The sequence below is a fragment of the Bombina bombina genome, chromosome 1, assembly GCF_027579735.1.
Source record: "Bombina bombina isolate aBomBom1 chromosome 1, aBomBom1.pri, whole genome shotgun sequence".
In the NCBI taxonomy this organism is placed as follows: Eukaryota; Metazoa; Chordata; class Amphibia; order Anura; family Bombinatoridae; genus Bombina; species Bombina bombina.
In genome coordinates this window covers 937,170,441-937,187,061 of record NC_069499.1, presented here as the reverse complement: position 1 = coordinate 937,187,061, position 16,621 = coordinate 937,170,441, and the positions used below count along the sequence as shown (strand labels likewise).

Below are 16,621 nucleotides of genomic sequence, written 5' to 3'. Positions count from 1 at the left end.
GAGAAGTAGACATTGCTTTCAGTTTACCCTCACTTTAAGTCATTAAACTTTACAATGATGCTTCTTTTTTAAAATACTTACCATTGCAGTTATGGAAAACTCCAATTGTAGTTAGCATATTGATGACAAATCCAGCATCCTCCAATCATTGCGTGCCCCCCCCCTTTGGCATCCAGCTCGTGAGGCATGCGACGATTGGAGGAAGCCGGATTCGCATCAATCTGCTTTATACAGGAGATGCGAACGTAGGATTGGCGGTATGTCTTCCATAACACAATGATAAGTATTTTAAAAAAAGAAGAGTCATTGTAAAGTTTATTGAATTAAAATGCTGCTGTTTTTAAGATTTTTAGATACCGGGCACTAATTCCTTAAAGGAACATAAAACCACATTTTTTTCTTTCATGATTTAGATAGAACATCAAATTTTAAACAACTTTCTAATTTACTTCTATTATCATATTTTCTTCGTTTTCTTGTTTTCCTTATTCGAAAAGCAGAAATGTAAGCTCAAGAGTGTGCACGTGTCTGCAGCACTATATAGCAGAAGTTTTGCAACAATGTTATACATTAGCAGGAACACTAGATGGCAGCACTATTTCCTGTCATGTAGGGCTTCAGGCATGTGCACGCTACCTACCTAGGTATCTTCAACAAAGAATAACATGAGAATGAAATAAATTTGATAATAGAAGTAAATTGGAAACTTTTTAAAAATTGTATTCTCTATCTGAATCATAGGGAAAAAAATTAAGGAGCTACTGTGGTATACATGAAAACCGGAATACTGGTTTTAAACAGGCACTGCAGTATAATAAGAAATGCAATAACAGTTATAGTCAGTTACTACCGTACACCTGAAAGCTACAAGCGAAAAGTTAAGCAGTTACTGTGAAATACATTTAAACTGTAATACTTCAGAACCATAATACGGGAATTATACCATAGACCTGTGATATAGGAGCAGTAAATATTCTATATAATCTTGAAAGAGAAAAAAGGCCTATAACAGAACCATATATACAGTACAATGCAGTTACATTCGACAAATTAGATGATAAAGCCAAGTCAAACTGTACATAGACTAGCAGTAAAAACTAAAATCTGAGGATTTACACCCTAAAGGGTCCAACCCAGTGAAAACAGTTCCAGTCCGTCCCCATTTAAAAGAACAGTGTCAAAATCACAATTAGATACAACATATTGCAAAACACCGTTTTAAAAAGGAGTACTTAACTCACTAGAGAATAACTATATAAGCATAGTAGATACAAAAACTGTGGGTAGATAAAGAAACCCCTAAAGGTATATTAAGGCAGGGCTCGACAAACCCAGGAGCCTGGTAGCCACTGGCTCCTAGAATTTTACCCCGGCTCCTAACTTCTTGGGTTATTCTCCATATATCTATATAGAAATCCAACTGTCTGGCTCCTAAAAATATGCCTGGCTCCTAATTTTTGAACATATTTGTCAAGCACTTTAAGCCACAAAGTTTAAACTATGCATGAGTGAAAAAAAAAAAATCTTGTGTACAGAGTAAATGTTGCTAGTAGTACCCAACATAACATGAAAGACAAAGCAGCATTTTTGAGAACGTTAAACACATCTTGCTTTTGTGTAAAATTGTTCTTGTCCCACACTCCCTAGAGAGGCCAGAATTTTTTTTTTATAAAAACACTAGTATAAAATTCAGAGAAGAAGTAAAAATGCATGATAAAAATATACAAATCTAACTGATGGACATAGTCAAAATAAATGATCTGTGTCTGGAATGCTGCTTGCCTCTTGCATCCACGTTCCTTTTAAAGTGAAGGTAAACTTCGATGAATGAAAGCCTGTTTTTTTAAAAATACTATTAAAAACAGGAGCCCTTTCATTCAAAGTTTACAAAGTAGCCGTTTTGATTAAAAACTTACCTCTCGGGGGCAGACTTCTTATACCAGCTGCAGAGTATAAAATGTATGATAAATTGCATTTTAAGGTTTATTTGTGTATATGAAGTAGCTGGTTTTGTGCTTTTAAACCACATCCTATTACCATAGGTAATATCATGCCTCATTATGTTATCACTTTGTGTAAACACACTTTCTTCCTTATCTTATATTTGTCTGGAAAACTAAAGTTCAATACATAGAGAGAACAATGGAAACTTATAAAATGGATTACTTAAAGGGACAGTAAAGTCAAAAAAAAAACTTTCATGATTTAAATGGGGCATGCAATTTTAAACAACTTTCCAATTTAATTGTATTACCAATTTTGCTTTGTTCTCTTGGTATTCTTAGTTGAAAGCTAAATCTAGGAGGTTCATGTGCTAATTCCTTAGACCTTGAAGACTGCCTCTAATCTGTAAGCATTTTCACAGTTTTTCACCACTAGAGGGTGTTAGTTCATGTGTTTCATATAGATAACATTAAGTTCAGGCACGTGATGCTCCTAGGAGTCAGCACTGATTGGCTAAAAATGCAAGTCTGTCAAAAGAACTGAAATAAGGGGGCAGTTTGCAGAGGCATAGGTACAAGGTAATCACAGAGGTAAAAAGTATATTATTATAACTGTGTTGGTTATGCAAAATTTGGGAATGGGTAATAAAGGGATTATCTACCTTTTTAAACAACAAATATTCTTGTGTTTACTGTCCCTTTAACTATCCCGCACCCCACTCTGAGTTTAATTTCTTCTGCTGTTTACTTAGACTATCCAATAGTTGAGACTCCAGTATCAAAACTTTCTGTATAGGTTGGGAAACCACAAGCTAAATCAGCTGTTTCAAATGCCAAAATAGGGGTAAAGGAGCTACTTGTAAACAATTTAATACACTCCAGCAGGTAAAATTGATCATTGGGAACAATTTAAATGGGAGAAAATGTTTGGGTGAACTTTCCCTTTAAAGGACCATGATTCCAAAATGTTGAAACACTTGAAAGTGATGCAGCATAGCTGTAAAAAGCGGGCTAGAAAATATAACCTGAACATCTCTATGTAAAAAAGAAAGATAGTTTACCTCAAAAGTTCCTCCGTAGCCACATCCCATTGTAAAGGACTTCTAAGCAGCAAATCAGTATGTCTGTCCCAGGACAGCTAAGGGAGTGAGCACACTCATCTTATTTCCCTATTCAGCTTAAGGAAGTTTACTATGAAATCTCATGAGAGCTAAAAAGGGACATGAAACCCAAATGGTTTTTTTTCATGATTTAGAAAGGAGCGTGCAATTTTAAACAACTTTCTAATTTACTTCAAAGATCTAATTTGCTTCATTCTCTTGATATCCTTTGCTGAAAAGCATATCTAGATAGGCTCAGTAGCTGCTGATTGGTGGCTGCACATAGATGCCTCATGTGATTGGCTCACCCATGTGCATTGTTATTTCTTCAACAAAGGATATCTAAAGAATGAAGAAACTAAGATAATAGAAGTAAATTGGAATGTTGTCTAAAATTAAATTATCTATCTGAATCATGAAAGAAAAATTTGAGATTTAATGTCCCTTTAAGTCAAACCTCATGAGATCACAGTAAAAAAGTTCATGACCTCAGCACTGCTGATTGGCTGCTGTTCATTTCTTTATTTTTTACCTGCAGCTGGGCAGCAGCTGAGTATAACTTTTTACACAGAACTCACTCTGCTGAGCTGAGGAAATTGTGAGGTAAAATATCTTCCTTTTTACATAGAGATGCTCAGGTGATATTTTCCTGTCAGCTTTTTACAGTTATACTGAATCAGTTTCAAGTGATTTAGCATATGAGTATTATCTCCCTTTAACCATGTACCCCCTACCTACAGGTATAGGGTCATTAGCGCGCCCCCCCATAGGTGACAATTAAAATATGACTCAGAGCATGCAATTTTAAGAGACTTTTCTATTTACTTCTAATATCAAACTACCTTACTTCTATACCTCTTGCCATTTTGCTCACTAAATGTGTTCAACTAGGTTCCACATGCATTGCCCTTACATGTGTTAAACACAGCCTCTACCTGGGCCAGCCATGCATAAAACTGGAGGCCTGTAAATCTCCCAGGTCCCCTTGAGAGATATGTCAAATATCCTCCCCATCTTCACCAAAAGATTGTCATGGCAAGTTACCCCCAACCTCATCAGGAAGCCTGTCACACACACACAAGGACCTCCCACCTAACCTCACTGGAGGATTTTCACAAGGCAACCCCTTGACCTCAGAGACCTGTCACATGCCGCAAAATCCCTTATATTCTTTTGGCCATAACGTCACACAGACACACACCCCTAAAACTCACCTAAACATAACATAAGCAGATATCAAACAATCTTAAAGAGTCATAAATAAGAGTCCATAACGTCACCTATACAAGAGTCCCACCAACAACCAAACTAACTGCCAGACAGCCCCCCGACCTCAGCGCTACCTCTCAGACTAGCAACCCACCTAATTTCCACTATCTCGTTCTGCAAACTTTTACCAACTGTCACTCTTGCAGGTCTCATTCTCTTTGCCTATTATACTTATCTCATCTGCATAGTCTCTTTAACGTCTAAGGTGATCGAGAAAAATGTTTAAACTCTTATATTTTCTCCTACCTCTTATTTAAACTTTACATTCTATATACTGCCTTTACAGCTGATTATTTCCAATTGAAAACATGTCCTCTTCACATTCAAACACTGGCAAACCTATATGATTTTACTTGTAGTCATCTCTGGCTTCCCATTACTTACCTCCAGACTGTAAGTGCTCCAAATGACCGTAAAGTTACTCATTGCCTCAGCCGCGGTCTCCTGGTCCATATTAAGCTCCCCACATAGAGATTCGAGCTGTTCCCTTACTATCTCACCAGGTCCCCCGTCAGATGAGTTCGAGAGATCCGAGTCTATTTCGCCCCTCTGCATTTTTTGCACAATACTTTAGACTTAACTTTTTTTAAGTTGACCCAATTTTACCTCAACTTTAACCCGATTTCCAAAGTTCTTCAAGCCCTTTCCCACAAGCCCATGCGCAAAGAAAAAAAAGGCGCGAAAAATGACCTATTTAACATACACTACTACTGAAAGTATACATCCGCATTATAAACAGTATATTATATACAAGATAATTCAATGTCTAAAATTTTCATATAACTCACGTATTCCGTTTATTTTAATTTGAAGACATTGACACAGGAAATCAGCAAGTATGAACCTAAAGTTTATTTGCGGAGGGTTATACGATTTTCTATAAAGTACGTCACCAAGCATGATGGGAATTGTAGTTTATAATAGCGTTTAAAGGGCAGAGATCTGTTCACGCAATAGTAAAATAAGTAGGCATATGAGTTTCTAAGTCCATCCTTTTTGAGTTAACTCTTTCACAACTGGAGAAAAATCCGGTCCCTTTGGTTGGGATTGGGAAGTATTTTGCAACTATGTAAGAGACAGTGTTTACTTTTGCAACGCTTGGAAATTATTACAATGTGTTGTATGCAGAGCTTATGAAGACGTGCAGAATGTATTTTTATACGGAGCAATCAGGTGGAATCACCGGAAGTGACGTCAGATTGGAGATTTTCGATTTATTGGTGTTCTTGATAGAACACCACCACCACTGGAGCTCCTTTACCTTTTGTGCTGTCTGCTCTATAACGAGGCTTTTTAAGGTTTTGTGCAGCCAAACACTACACAGAACTTAGTGGGTTACACTGTCTTTATAGTCTAAGGAGCAGATGACACAACATCTGATTGGCTGCCATGAACACCTGCATAAAAGTTTAAAGGGCTATTAAAGGGACACTTAACCCAACAAAAAATCTGTCATGATTGAGATAGAGAAAACAATTTTAAACAACATTCCAATTTACTTCTATTATCTAATGTGCTTCATTCTTTAGATATCCTTTTTAGAAGAAATAGCATGCACATGGGTGAGCCAATCACACAAGGCATCTGTGTGCAGCCACCAATCAGCAGCTACTAAGCCTATCTAGATATGGTTTTCAGCAAGGGATAACAGGAAAATGAAGCAAATTAGATAATAGAAGTAAATTAGAAGGTTGTTTAAAAATGCAAGCTCTTTCTAAATCATGAAAGAAAAATGTGGGTTTCATGTCCCTTTAAATATAGAAAAATTACATAATCAAAAAGTACATAGCAAAAGACATTGCAATAGATCTTACTCTGAATTTTAAATTAGCAGTAATTTTTTTTTTTCTAACAAATTTAAAAATGTCCTTTACTCTGCCGGTGTTCTATAATTTTAAAAAAATCTACCTTGTCGAGATTAGCTAACCTTACGTGCGCATGCTCACAATTACAAAATTGCATTCCACAGAGGATTCAAAATAATCTTTGTTTTCAATTACGTAATTATAAGCGTGCGCACAGGCTTGGGTAGCTAATGTTGACAGAGATGAAAATGAGTCTCCTATTAATCTCCATGCACAACCAAATTTGTTATTCACATGTTAAGTTGCATTTGTGGCCTTTTTATGTTGGAAAAACATCTGATGATATTCGCAAACGCTTGGCCAACCATAGGAGTGCGATTCACACATCCCTGGCCAAGGGTAAGAGTGATCAACCAGTGGCCAGGCACTTCTTGGAGCATAATCACACCGTAAAAGATCTACGCTTTATGCTTATAGACCAAATCCCCCCACTTACAAGAGGTGGAAATAGGGATAAGCAGCTCCTTCAGTTTGAAGCTAGGTGGATTTTCAAATACGGGACTATTCACCCTAATGGTCTAAATATGGTAATTGATTGGCACTGCTTTTTGTAGATTTACATATAATGTCACATGTTGGAGGAGGTTGACAATAACTGTTTTTTATGGTATACATTCTTGCTTTGCTCCAATAGCTTGCTTTTTAACAACTATGTCTCTAACAATTATTAGTCATGTTGGTGTTTGGTCATCTCTGGTGACATATTAATTAGAGTCATAGGTTGGGCATATTATTTAGACCGATCTACAGTGATACTTAGTTGTCTTCCCTCCGTATATTTATAGATTTAAGGTCACTTTGTGATTTATTTTCTACTTTTTGTAATATAGATAATGCTGCATTGGGAGTGTGGTGATAGCATTGAGCTTCCTATACCCGGGTTAATACTCCCCTATGTGAAGAGTATGTCTTCTGTTAGATCCTACCTTCACACATAGCCCACCATGGATATAATAGTTGCTATCAGACAGGCAAACATCACACTAACGACAGGCATGATAACGTGAGAGATCAAGTGTCACCCTATACAAGATATTGTTAGATTGAATAAAGCTACACATAGCTATTAGAGATGTATATAATAGATGATACATTGTATAAGATACAACTGGCTTTGTGCCACACATGTACTATATTTAATGTATGATATTATGTTGCAGGGGTGTTGTGTGCGCTAACCATTGAGCTGGGAGGTGTGTCACACAACTTCACTATGACAGGTCAACACAGTAGCCCCGAGGGTGGATTTAGATTGGCTGCTGAGCAATACCATGTTATTGCCACACCTAGACAAGGGGGTGATAGACTTAAGATTCTAAAAACTAGGGAAACAATTTGAATCTACACTTTACAGTCCCTGGCCCCAGTGGGGATGAATAAGGAGATTGATTTGAATGTCACCTTATAAATATGATAAGATTGAATATTGGTATAAAAAGAATTCTCTACCAGTGTGGTTTTCTATGTCTGATAGGGTATAACACTATTATTGTGATTATCTTGATATGAATTTTTTTTAACAAGTACAGTTTTTTAGAATGTATATTAACACTCTATATGACTATGGCTATGTGTTTTTCAGGTCCTAATGGGTTAAAAAGAAGTATATTCCTGTGTCCACTAGAGGGGGTGCTTAGGTTTTGTGAATATATGAAAAATGTTTTATCACCTGGACAGGTAATGGGTCCCTCCCCTGGAGGAGGGTATAAAATGTGACTAGGAATATTCATTGTATAACATGATTAAGGTCTATTGCTGACCGAAACGTTGTTGTATCTGTGATGTTTCATCAATAAATAGAATCATGATGCATACCTAAGGAGCTGTTGCTGTCATTTGGACACATTGACACACATACAGCGTAAGTTACAGAGCTGATAAATTATTGCAGACATGGGTGAGTGAATAGGATACAGATGATCCCCTGTGTAATAGAACATCTGATCAATTGAGTAGTGTGATAGAAGTAGCACTTACAAAAGCAATGATATGTTTGTAAGTAATAGGGAGCTGAATGTGTTCCTGAGAGGATCCTTGTATAATTAGACTGATTGCATGATACACGCTTAGACACAGCATTAAGATGGTTCACATGTTTTTTTGTACATATACCCCATTACACATATAGATGTTAACAATGAGACATGTATATGTTATTTCTATTTATGAAATGCACTTATGATGTTATTTTGTGTTGTTGCTATGACTACCTGCTTTTGCATTTTTTGTGATTAGGGGGAGGGACTACTGGTGTATTTAAAGTTTTTGTTTGCACTGACACTGTTGGTCTTATGAAGGGGTGTATTCCCCGAAACGTCATTGATTAAAGGAATTATTCACTACTGCTAAGACCAGAGAGTGCTGTTTTTGCAACATTGATATTGATTACTGTCTCAGCACCATGGCATTAAAAAGTGAGTTTGTGAGAGTGCACCTACTTGGAACTTTTCTATAAGTGTTCCACCCCAGGGACCCAAAAATACAGCAGCTTCATTCCTAGCCACATTCTACACAAAACATTTCCCTGGGGTTTAGAAATCAAATACACATTTCAACATAGTAGGAGAAATATAAACCCGGTCACTCACAATTCTGTGTTCTGTCACAATATATATATATATATATATATATATATATATATATATATATATATATATATGTGTGTGTGTATGTATATATATATATATATATATATATATATATTTACAGACATATACACATATAAAGACATAAATATATATGTACACACATATAGACATATATATATATATATATATATATATATATATATACTGTAAGTGCATTGGAGCTCTTTGCAGACATATATACACATATAAAGACATAAATATATATGTACACACATATAGACACATATATATATATATATATATATATATATATATATATATATATATATATATATAGTCCATGTAGAAAACAAGGTAACAGCACCACAGCACACAATCTTCTTTTAAAGGTGAAAAATCTTTATTTGAGGTTTAGCAACCAGTAAAAAGCGACGTTTCGGACCTACATAGTCCTTAATCATGCATGATTAAGGACTATGTAGGTCCGAAACGTCGCTTTTTACTGGTTGCTAAACCTCAAATAAAGATTTTTCACCTTTAAAAGAAGATTGTGTGCTGTGGTGCTGTTACCTTGTTTTCTACATGGACTGTATACACTGGAGTTTGGCTGATACTCCTTGGTAACGTGCACACAGGTGGGAAAGAAACTTTACTAAAACCTATGGTGCTGGATTCAACTCACTTACTTCATATATATATATATATATATATATATATATATATATATATATATATATATGTGCATTGGAGCTCTTTGCAGACATGTACACACATATAGACATATATATACTGTAAGTGCATTGGTGCCGTTTGCAGTCAAGTACGTGAAAAAATGTAAAAGCATATTTATGCAATATTAATTTTTAATAATTTTTTTAACTATTCATTTACTGTAAACATTTCACATTCCTATGTTCTCCACATAGGGGAATATGTTCTAAGTATTTTTAAATAGATTTTCCTATAAATATCTGTTAATATTTATACCTATATATAAATCATATAGATATATAGGTATAGATACAGTATATATTGTTCCAAAATACCATCAGATATATGTAGAAATCTGTATTTATGAATATAGAACATATCCTGCTAAGTGAAGAATATTGGAATGTGAAATATTCATATTTTCATGTCGGGTTAGCACACTTGAAATGTTGGTTCAGGTTAGCGCGAGAGTGGGGTGTTATTTTTTTTTCTCCATTGACTTCTATGGGGAAATAGGTTATCGCAAGCACAATATTCTTAGTTCGACTCTTTTTTGTGTGCATCGGGTTAGCGCACGATAACCTTTTACTTTCCACTTGTAATACGAGTGTAACAAGCATTTAACGTCTTTGTGCCATTATAAAAGTGTCCACATCAGAACAATGTTCCGATTCAAACACTATGAGTAAAAATGAAATCACACAATCGTTATGATTTCAAGGCCGATATCAGATCATGGGGGGCGCTGCTAGGTGTGCCCCCCAGACCGTTCCTTGCCTACGTCACAGGGGGAAGCTGCAGGACAACGTATTTGGTAGAACATTACATGGCGTCCTAACGGCGTTAAAGCCCAGCGCTGTTAGGACAGCATGGAACTTCCTAACGGCGTGAAGGGGTTAACCACTTTGTTGCTGAGCCATATTAAGCTCCCTGAGCTAAAGGCATTTTAGGTTTTTTTGCATTTAGCACATTTAAATGACAGTGTCTGTGCTTTATAAGATTACCTAAACATATCATACCCTGTTTTTTAGCAGAGCAAACACTCAGCTAGATTACGAGTTTTGCGTTATGAGGGGTGCGGTGCTAACTTGCACGTTATTGTCACCGCTCACTTACCTACAGCGCTGGTATTACAGGTTTTCCTAAACCCGGCGTTATTAGGCAAGAAGTGAGCGTAGAGCAAAATTGTGCTCCATACTGCACTCCAATACCAGCGCTGCTTAAGTCAGCGGTGAGCTGAAGGTACGTGCTCGATAGACATCAATGGGGAGAGCCGGCTGAAAAAAAGCCTAACACCTGCAATAAAGCAGCGTAAAGCACCGTAACGCAGCCCCATTGATTCCTATGGGGAAACTAAATTTATGTTTACACCTAACACCCTAACATGAACCCCGAGTCTAAACACCCTTAATCTTACACTTATTAACCCCTAATCTGCTGCCCCCGACATCGCCGACACCTACATTATATTTATTAACCCCTAATCTGCTGCCCCCAACATTGCCGACACCTACATTATACTTATTAACCCCTATTATGCTGACCCCAACATCGCCGACACCTACATAATGTTAACCCCTAATCTGCTGCCCCCAACATCGGCGACACCTACATAATGTTATTAACCCCTAATCTGCCGCCCCCAACGCCGCCGCCACTATAATAAATATATTAACCCCTAAACCACCTCACTCCCGCATCGCAAACACTAGTTAAATATTATTAACCCTTAATCTGGCGCCCCTAGCATCTTTTCTTCTTATTATTGTGCACGTGACCATTTAACTGTAATCATTATATATATAACATAATGGCAGCCTTTAATTTAGAAGCAGAAATGCTCCAGTGGTCTGAAGACATTAAAAAATTGACAGTTGACTTGCAAAGTAAAAGTACTATAGATAATGTTCATTTGGGGGAATGGTTATTATCTCTTAAAAATCTCAAACGTATTCGCAAACGTCAGATTAAAAGACAATGGAACATAGGAATGTTCAATTTTTATAATGACAACATATGCAAATATATACCTGGGCTGGTGGGAGGAAACTGTAGTATTTAACAGTAATCTCCAACAATATACTAAATACATCACCCACTGGTCCAGGTATATTGATGATATATTCTATGTGTGGGAGGGACCAACAGAAGTACTCAATGAGTTAATTTCGCTACTGAACAATAATCCTTTTGGTTTATTTCTAACTATGACACAGGATGACTATAAGGTGGAGTCCCTGGATTTAATTATAAAGAAAGTGAATGACCACTTAGAAACAGATTCCTTTAGGAAACCCACTGCAACAAATAATATCCTACATGCGCAGAGCTTTCATCATCCCAATACAATAAAAAGCCTGCCAATAGGTGAATACCTAAGGATTCGCAGGAATAGTTCATCCTTAGAATCATTCCAAAAAGCAGCAAATGAACTAAGAGACAGATTGCTACTACGAGGGTATTCTAGAAAATCTCTGAAGAGAGCTTATCAGCGAGCCATAAATAAGAATAGACAGGAACTATTAGAACCCAAAAAGTCAGAGGAAAATCTCAATCCTTTGAGATTTATCTCAACATATTCCAGTCAGAGCAATCAAGTACCCAACATATTACTAAAACACTGGCATATCTTAAAATCTGATGACCAGTTAAGTTCTATAATCCCTATAAAACCCCAATTCACTTACAGACAAGCTGGCAACCTTAATGATCAGTTAACCAAAAGCCATTTCGATAGAAATGCCAAAAAGCCCCCTCTATACAAAGGCTCAATAGCCTGTGGAAATTGTAAAATATGCACACATATGGTTAAAAAGAAAGTAATAATGGATAGATTCAATAAGCAATGGACCATCCAGAGCCATATAACTTGTAAAACCTCTAATGTGATATACTGTTTAACCTGCAGTTGCAATTTATTATATGTAGGAATGACTACAAGACCAATGGGAAAGAGGATGACTGAACATCTTAGCAACATTCAAAATGCTGCTAAAGATATTGAAAATTGTAAACAAATCACAAGCGTTGCCAGACATTTTTTACACAATCACAAGGGTAAAACTAGTACATTTAGATGCTGGGGATTAGAAAGCCTACGTCCAGGCATCCGTGGAGGAGATATAGAACAAGCTTTATTAAAAAAGGAAGCAAAATGGATATTTAACCTGAACTGTGTAATGCCCCAGGGCATGAATGAGAATAATAATTTTTGGGTGTTCCTGTGAAATCTGATAAAAATTGTAAATAATAATGTACCACTTTAAGAGTTTCAACAATTCCCCCCTTTCTTGACGTGCACCCAGAATCTCCATTTAGAAGCAACTTTGGATTAGATTAGTACACCTTGAACTATACAGTCCAAAAGTGAGCACAGCACAGAGGTCTGGGTGCACAGGAGAACAGGGGCACTGCCACAGCCCCCCAACAATCTGCAAATAGCACACACAAAGTGGAACTCCAGCACTCCAATAATAGAAAAAGGCAATTTATTAAGCAACGTTTCATGCTAGCATGAGGAAGGGGCTGTGACCCCGAAACATTGCTTAATAAATTGCCTTTTTCTATTATTGGAGTGCTGGAGTTCCACTTTGTGTGTGCTATTTACACCTTGAACTATGTGAGGTATGAAGTGTACATGAACTAGTATAGAAAGCACCATGGTATAATTTAGCTTGATAATTTGAATCACCTATATAATACATGGATTCATGAGACTTATTCCATGTTGTAAAATATGTAAAACTCAACTAACTTTAGTATGAATTAAAACCAAATTATTGATCAAGGGACATGAAAGGTGTTCTAAGTTATTAATATAACAAATACCTTAAGCAAAGAACACATGAAAGACACTGCCTCTTCATGATCCAAATAATTGTACACATTATGTAAGTTACCACATTATCTTCCCAACGTCTATGTAAGTGGTGTTTTTAAATTACAGTTAACATTAACATTGTCTAACTTACATCAGTATATTATTAGGTGTACTATTCCTTTAAGTTGTCACTCACTAACAGGGACGGTGAAAATATGCAACTTTGGATTAGAATAATATACCTTTAACTATGTGAGGTATGAGGTGTGTATGAACTAGGTATAACTTAGCTTGATATTCGGAATCATCTATACAATACATGGATTTATGAGACTCATCCAATGTTGTGAAAAATGTAATATCCAGCCTACTCCAGTATGAACTAAAATTATTGGTCAGGGGGCTTGAAAGGTGCTTTAAATCATTAACACAACTAACACTTTAAGCAAAGAACACTTAAAACTCATTGCCTCTTCATAATTTAAATAATCATATACACTGTGTATGTTAAGACATTATCTCCACAACGTCTATGTAAATGGTGCTTTTTTAAATTACAGTCAAGATTACATTGTCTGATTCACATTAGTGATTTATTAGGTGTACTGTTCCTTTAAGTTGCAACTTGCTAACAGGGATGATGAAAATATGGTGTTGAGTAGAACGGGACAGATTGCTGAACGAGCTAATATAGTCAGTTTTTAACAACTGTATTCGTTCTGTATGCGATACCAGTATAAGTATTTAATTACTTCAGAGTGCACGCTAGTATTGGGGGAGTAGATGAGTGATGAGAGCAACCGCAATATTACCAGTTTAATCTGTAGGACAGTGTCATGGAGAGTAACATATGTTATGCAGGTAAATTCTGATTGGATAATAACGGTGTACTCACAGCCAATCTGGAACCAGCTATCAACAGAATGTGCTCTGGCGTAATGGCACTGGTGATTGGCCTAAAGATGGGCATGTGTGATAACCGTGATCCCATTGGCCACATACACACATTACTGGGATATTTAAAGCGCGCTCAGCTCTACACTCGGCTTGTCATTTTTCTGTAAACAAATTGAGAAAGGCCGCTACTCGGCCGAAACGCGTTTGTGTGCTAAACCTAGCTTAAACAGCATTTAGTTTGGCTTTTGTTTTTAATATATTATATTGCTCCTACGCTTCCATATAAATTGCATGAGATTTAAACAGGGTCACCCAGCCATCCCTGTCACCTGAAGCCGGTGTATCCTGTTACCGGCCAGGAATACAGGGGGGTGGTTTGGGCTGTCTTCTATCTCAGATCCCCAATGATTGCATACAAAAGGGGATAAAAATATGAGCACGGACACTTTAAGAGATAACTTGCACTTTATTAAAAGCACTGAAATAGACTCTAACTGTAATAACACTAATTATAAAGGCACTGATACGAATTTGGTACACAATATTTCTAATCATGTTTTTAACAGACACCGAATACACTATTTTAAACCAAGGTTTATCATTTTTGTTTAATAAATACACATGAGGATTTCATCATACAAGACCTAGAGAGATTCTTTAGAAAATTAAAATTGAAAGTTCACTTTTCTACATTGAATAATATAACAACAACTAATATAGCAAATGCAGATGATACCAATTGGAAAATTAGGTTTAATGACCCAAAACAATATGGTATAAAAGTCAAAAGCAAATTTACACCACCTACACAGCATAGTGTTGCAACATTTGCAAAATTAGTCAACAAGGAGGTAGACAGCCTATTAAGAAGAAATAGAAAGAGGAAATTAGTACAAGCCAGTAAAAAGGAACAAGACACAATTACTAAAATTAAAAACAATAAAGAGATCATAATAAAGGAGGCGGACAAGGGTGGTGCTGTAGTTTTACTTAATAAATCTAGATTAGATTAAGGAGATAGAGAGACAACTTGATGATGCACAAGTGTATGAGCCCTTATTGGGAGATCCCACTATTCAGATAGGTAAAAAAATTGAACATCTAACAGGTTATGCAGTTAAAATGGGTATTATTTCAGCCAAAGAATCCTTAATTGAACTTGTATAGTTATCTTAGGGACTCCAGTCACTTATTAGATAACCTAAAAAATATCACATGGAAACACACCTTTAACTGGGTGGTTATAGACATTGAATCTTTGTATTCATGCATCCCCCATGATCAGGGAGTTAGAGCAGTGAATTGGTTTATGGACAGAGATACAACCTACAGACAAGAAGAAAAGATTTTTGTTTGTGATTGCTTGGAGTTCCTACTAACTCACAATTATTTTATCTTTGATAAAGAGTTCTATCTCCAACTTTGCGGAACGGCTATGGGGGCGAAGTTTGCCCCCTCTTATGCCAATTTATATGTGGGTTGGTGGGAACTCCAACAAATCTACTCTTATCAAAATAACTATATTCAGGATATCATCTTTTACAACAGATTTATTGATGATATGATTTTTATTATTGAGAACAGGGAGGAAAGGGATTTTTCACTCATAGATTTTCTAGAGTACTTAAATGCAAACAATAATATATTAAAATTTACAGGTGAATCGAATTCTACAACAGTTAACTTTTTGGATCTTACACTTGAGGGAGTCGTGGAGGATGGCTCCATAATATCCAGCACATATAGAAAACCGACTGCAGGCAATACCATTCTACATGCCCAGTCAGCACATCCACCCCACCTCCTCAAGTCAATTCCAAAGAGTCAATTTAATCATAGACAATCGAATTAACTTAAAAAAAGACTGTTAGCTAGGGGATATGATTTAAATCTCCTGAAAAAAGCTCAACATGAAGCCAATATCGAATATGCAAACAAATCCAAAAGAACACAAAAAGTCTTTTCAGAGAATTCTGTAGTCTTTAGTACTCCCTATTCCAATCAATACAATGAAATAGTTAACATACTCAAGAAACATACTCCATTATTACATAATGATCCCTTATTGTCAAATTCAGTCATAAACTTTAAATTTGTTTCAAGAAAGCCGGAAACTCTAGGTTCTAAACTTGCTCCAAGTATGATACAAACATCACATTCCAATTCTATTACATGGCAATAGAAAGGGCAACTTCAAGTGTCACAATTTCAACTGTAAAGCCTGTAAATCAATTATTACTGGCAACAACTTTTATTCCAACAGTACACTTAAAACATTTGAAATCCATTTCTATGCCACCTGCAGAACCAAATGGGTAGTTTATGTGCTCAATTGCAATCATTGCAAACAGCAGTATGTAGGTCAAACCTCCCGAGAATTTAGAGATAGGGTTAGGGAGCACCTGAAAGATGTTGACAATTTCAACAA

General features: G+C 36.3%; 1 protein-coding gene across 1 annotated transcript in view; it reads left to right on the top strand.

Moving 5' to 3' along the window:
- Window positions 1–8,018: 8,018 nt before the first annotated feature.
- Window positions 8,019–16,621, top strand: part of ARFRP1 (ADP ribosylation factor related protein 1) — a 152,263-nt gene continuing 143,660 nt past the window's right edge. The window contains exon 1 of the mRNA XM_053702203.1: window positions 8,019–8,038. The gene's annotated coding sequence lies outside the window, so the exon portion shown is untranslated. The remainder of the gene's footprint in view (window positions 8,039–16,621) is intronic.